We start from the raw sequence: 5,967 nt of genomic DNA on the forward strand, positions 1-5,967 counted from the left end.
GTATTGATTTTGGGGTTACAAATACATTTTAATGAGTAGGCAAATCTGGGAATAATGAGGATCGGCTGTATTCCTTTTTGACAGCATTTTCATTTTCAGAGAGGCTTCCAGTGTATGTGGGTGGGCAGTTGGGAAGCTACTGGGTTCCTCCAGACTTCATCACATAGATGATTGCTCATACATGGTGAACTGCCTACTCTCATTCCCCAGGAAAGGAGCAGCCAAGTGGGTGTACCCTGGGGGCTTGGTTGGGCAGAGTAAAGTACAAGCAGAAAGAGCCAGAGATTGAGCAAGTTTGCACCTTGGGAAAAGGTAAAAGCAAAGGAACTTAAAACAGTGATCCTCGAGTGCAGTGCACTGTCAGGGGTGGGAGATAAGGTCAACAGATGGGGAGCCCATAGAGGAGGCATTAACTGAGACCACACACCAGCCGAGAGCGGGTTGAAAAGGCCAGAACTCTTGGTTGAACACAGCTGTGGTGTCAGAGTTGTCTCTTTTTGGGACCTGTCTGTGTGGGGCATAAGTAGATTTCTCTGGGATAAAAGCACAGGGTTGTGGGCCACGACAGTACCTTGGCTCACACCTGAGCTCACTGCACACAATCAGCAACAGATTATGCAAGAATTATTGGTATTTTCAACTCCTTTTCTGTCTTGTCATTAATCAAGTTGACCTGATTTTCTGAATTCACTGGGACCTCTCCCTTTGCCTCTTTCTTCAAACCACTTTTTGTTTGAAACAAATGAAAGTGTATTTATATGCTGTAAATGATTCTCATTTCATGAGGAAAATAACTGCATATATAACATATAGAGTAATCCTGTTCTTATACAAGTTTATCCATTAAACTGAACTCTCTGGGTAAATCATTCTCAAATATTTTCCTTTTTGAAATAAAGATTGTGTTCAGCCTTCTGTGTGTTACTCAGTCCCATGTCACAGTATATAGTCTTTAAGCATGTTTGTTTTCTTAGCTAGGAATATTATCTGGTTCCATTGTTTCCAAACTGAGGATGATTTTTCCTAGCCTTTATTCTTTCAGTCTCATCTCATGGTTTTTTCCTGCCCTATTCCAAAACACTCTCCACACCCTACCTGTACAGGAAAATGTATTTATATTTTGAACAAAATTAACAAGTCCTAATGCATTTTCCCATGTTATTGCAGCTTTGCAAAAATCAGGGGAGAACATAGGCAAGGGGTAGGAAAAATATGTCTGGAATGACATAGTAAGGTACAATGGGAAACTAAATAACCAAGTTGGAAAAGGAGGCTAAGAAGTCAGTAAGTTAGAACTGGGATATGATAAAGGCTAGAAAAATTTATCCATAATGTAGAAGAGCATTTTATTGACGAGACATTAAGATGATGATATAATAAAATTTTGAAAAATAGAGGGTCCCTGCACTCTTCACACTAACACAACTCCATAAATGTCATCCATTTTTTTGCCCTGGGGTATAGAGTGGCAGTCAGGACTTCAGCTCAGGTCAGACAGACTTGGGTGTAATTCCAGGCCCATCATTGCTGACTCAACAAGTTATTTAAGAGTATTTCAGCTTTAGTTTTCTTAGCTATTTATTGGCCTAAATAGATAATGCAGCTAAAGTGATCAACAAGATATGTGAGACAAGTGAACTTAGCACTCATATAATTTTTTAAGAACATGTATCTCTTAAGCTCCTGCTGTGTGCCCTCTTTATAGAGCTTATGGTGGGAAGAGAGAGGCAGACAAATCAGCACACAGGTGGATAATGGCATATGGTGAAGGAAAAATGCGGAATATTGGGAGAATATCAAACACAAAGATCTGACCTGATCTGGGGAATCAAGAGAAAGTGATGTTCCCTGAGAAAGTGATGTTGGTCTGAGAAGTAAAGGAGAATTGGGGGTTAAATAGGTAAAGAAGGAGGAGGATCTGGGAAAGGATAGGTGTATATATACATATGTAATATATATATTTAGTAATTTAAAGTTTATTCTAGCTATAATGCAGGCTAATCTGACTTTAAGGTAACATCATGTGGCACACTTCTGAGTCCATTCATGAGATTCTATTGTACTTGCCTCTGTCTGTTTCACAGCACTAGGGGGTCATCTGGATTTGGATCGCATAGCGGTGAACAAATGGATAAAAGAACTTCAGAAATAGATAAAGCAGGTGACTGCTATGATCTTAGACTATTGAGACCAGTTCTGCCATTACTGTTATGTTTGGATGATACATTCTCGTTATAAATACAACACTTTAGGGTGGTTTGAAGGGGTAATGTGTAGGAAAATGAATTGTGAAGAAGAATACACCGCATTGATATGGGCTGTCTTCAGGTCCCATAATGTTGGCTTGCCAATGATACATTATCATCCTAGCTGGACCTGCTGTATGTGCAAAGCTCCTGAGATTTTGGGGATCATGGGCTTTTCTGGGGAACTGAAGGTTGGCTGGGGTTGCTGGGTCCCTGAGAATGAGTGAAGGGGTTGCAATGGGTGAGCCTGAGTGGGTGGGCCAAGGCCACATCACACTGAGCCTTTATCCTAAGTGCAGTGGGAGCTGATGCAGGACTTTCTCTGGGGGGAGGGACAAGATCTGCTGTGAGCATGGCATGAAGCAGGACAAGGGAGGATGTTTGCTCTTGCTCTTCTACAGGGAGAGCTGACAGTGGCAGACACTAAGTGGTGACATGAGCAATTGAAAAGTGAAGAGACCCAGGAGATATTTAGGAGATCAAATTGACAGGACTTGGATGGGCTGGGTATGGCTGCTGAGGAGGAGGGGAAATGGTAAGCATGAGTCCTGAACTTCCAGATTGGAAACAGAACATGTGGGGGTGCTATTCCTTGCAATAGGCAACACCAGCAAAGTACCAACTTTGCAGAATATCTTTGTCCTTATTTATATGCAGATTCATTTCATGACTCTGAAACCATAGTGTACATTTTTTTGTATTTTTATTCATGGAAGAGCATTAATATTAATATGCATATATCTATGCAAACACACATACAAAAAAATAGGTCTGCCATGAATAGTCTAAACTAGTAAAAGCCTTTATTTAGCTTTATCATAAACTTAGGAAATTTGAAAATTTTATACGATTTATCTTATTTCTAGAAATCTGTCCTATATGATTTGCTTATAGGTTTCTAAAGAACTGCAATGTGTTCATTCTCCCCAAGGAATGAAATTTGTGTTCTCAGGATTTGGTGTCATATTCAAGGCCCCGAGTCACTCTCTAGCGTTTCCCTTCTCATCCTGAGGGTACTATGTTTTCTTGGTTTTGATTATGTTGGTTCCTCTGCCTCAGATGTCCTCTAAACACTTCAGCCCCAGCTAAGCTCGTCATCATCCTTCAAGGCCTCTTTGAAATGTCACCTCCTCTCTGAAGCTTTCCTGGATCCTTGTCGCCTTGTTTCTAAATTGCCTTGCTCTGGCATGAGTATCACAGACAGACTGGAATTAAAGTGAAGTTGTTCCTATTTGCCTCCCTTAGATCAACAGTTCCTAAAACTTTTTTGATGATTCTTCCTCCCAATTAGTAAACACTGTTCTGCATTCCCTCTGATTTAAGTTCTGCATTCCCTCTGATTTAAGTTAGGTTCCCCTAGAAGCAGATCCTGAGATAAGGATGTGAAAGCAAGTAATCTCTTGGGAAAGAACCCCAGGAAGTGCCCTTAAGGGAGCTGGGGAATTGAGACAGGGAAGGGAAGGAATCCAGTAAGCGGAGCATTTCTGAGCAGGTAAGCTTGTCAGACAACCAGGGCTCATTCCCTCGGGGCCCTAAGAGGCTACACAGGTACATCCGGCCTCAGGGTTGGCGCCCCTGAAGGCGAGAACCCTGGAGAGATGGTCCTCTATTGTCAGTCAGTCAGTGGTCGAGGGCTGCTCCAAGGGGCCTTGACTCCCCAGCACTTTTGACCTGGTCTGGCCTGCTCTCTGCTCCTGGGCCCAATACACTCCAGCAGCCAGAGGGCCCCTCATGCACAAAGTTGCAGATACTTGCAGTTGAAATCTGTTCGTGCATGGGTGCACAGGGCAAAGTGATGGCTGAAGGCGGTGATGGTGTCTGCAGAAATAATTTTCTTATTTCCAAGTCATGCACAACAATGAAAGCTTCTCCCTCCTCCTCTGAAACAATTAGGAGGACACAGTATTGTGAAAGCAAAGTATTTGAGTAAAGGACACAGTATTTGAGAAAGGAAAGAGCACATTACCAGAGGGGAGTGTGGTAGGGACCTGGATTTTTTTGTTTTGTTTTTTTTTTCCTTCTTATTTTATTAAATGTACCTAGAGTTTTTAGCTAATATATTTTAATGGGGAACATATTAAAAATCAGGGTCTAGAATTTATAGTGGTTGTAAGAAGGAAAGTGAAAAATAACAAGCCTCTGGAGTCTGACTGTTTTTATTGTGTAAGTGCTACCAGCAGAAGGAAGGGGTTGTAAAATCTTATCATGGAATATGGGAGGCATTAACCACATAGTTATACAAAGGAGAATTTTCTCATGGACAACGTAACGCAAAGCCTGTTTAATGAAGAGTTCTGAGTTTGGATGGGGCCTTAGTTTAGGAATGTGTTACTTGAAGTCTTAAAAAATAGCAAATGTATTTTACGTGAAGTATATGCATTAAAGCGGGCTTATTTGATTTTTTCCCAATAGAGACAAGAGAAAAATGGTTCTTTTCATCCCATTTTCTGTATGTTTGTAGCACTCGCTGTCCTCTGATTCTTTCCTATTGTGTTCTCTGCTCTCCCCCACTTCTCATTCCCTCTCCCTAGTACTGGCCGCTTTTTAAGATGATGTGATTTCTGGGTTTGTGGAATCCATTCATTTTTCAAGAAATGAATTGGTACTGCCTTGCTGTCATAGTGCCTGAGTTATAAAGTATTTAGGTGATTTGTTATCCATACACATATGGAGAAAGTATCTTAGGTTGAGAAAACGTATATAAATTCTTAGTCATCTGCACAGCTCCTATCACAAATACCATTTGAAATCAAAGGGAGGTAAAGTCTTGGTAGGTTTGTGTTACCTTGAGTTATGTTCAAGAACAAAATCAGGCCACTCATTGGCCGGTTTTTCTCTTTCCAAATCCTATTCCCAGCAGAATGCCAATAGCATCCAGCAGTTTAATTCATTATTATGCAAAGTCCAAGTGAGTGAAATTTTAACCTCTGCTTCTAACCACTTCGCGTTGGTTTTATCTGTAATTAACTTAGTGAAAGGCATCTGATGACATATTCTTCCGTGTGCTCCACTTACCTAACTTATGAGGTCCTCTGAAGAGTTTCATTTAACCACTTTATACTGAAAAGAGTCACGTGGTAGAGCAGGAATATTAATTAAGAATTCTAGGTGTTTTAACAAGAAATCCCGAAGGGCACTATTGGATGAGCCCACAAGGGGAATGTTTGTAAAGTCTTGACTGGTGTGGTTAGGTCTGGGGCATATTGTGGTCGAGAGAACACAGCACTGAAACCAAAATTAGCTTCAGGGTAACTTAAATCCATTACATCTCTCAAAAGCAATGCTTTTAAAAATTCCTTTTCCCACCCCTCTCCCATCAACTGTGCATATTCTCTGCAGGTGTACCTGGACCTTTATTTTTCAAATGCCCTTTGCCTGGGAAAACTCCTCTTGCAGTCCCAGCTCTGCAATTTCCTATACTCTTCTCCTCTGCCACCTGCCTGATTCTGCCTACAAAAGCCCAAAAGGATCAGTCTGGCAAAAATAAGAGCTCCTTGGAGGGCAGAAAAGAGGAAGACAGACTAGGTAAAGGTGGAAAACCCTTTTTACAGGGTGGAAGAATGGAAAAGTCAAGGGATCCTCATAAAATAATCTTTGTAGTTAAAGTATACAGATATGGGTGTAGGATAATTATTTATTTGACAACACCAAGGGGCATTTTACTGATGGCAGGCGTGATTGTCCTTTATAACAGCCATCCGAAAACATTAGAGAGATGCGT

The 5,967-nt window shown here is 41.1% G+C and overlaps 1 pseudogene; it reads right to left on the bottom strand.

Moving 5' to 3' along the window:
• Positions 1-2,019: 2,019 nt before the first annotated feature.
• On the bottom strand, positions 2,020-2,359 carry LOC110570096 (annotated as a pseudogene).
• Positions 2,360-5,967: the final 3,608 nt, after the last annotated feature.

Source organism: Neomonachus schauinslandi, chromosome 1, assembly GCF_002201575.2.
Source record: "Neomonachus schauinslandi chromosome 1, ASM220157v2, whole genome shotgun sequence".
Taxonomy (NCBI): Eukaryota; Metazoa; Chordata; class Mammalia; order Carnivora; family Phocidae; genus Neomonachus; species Neomonachus schauinslandi.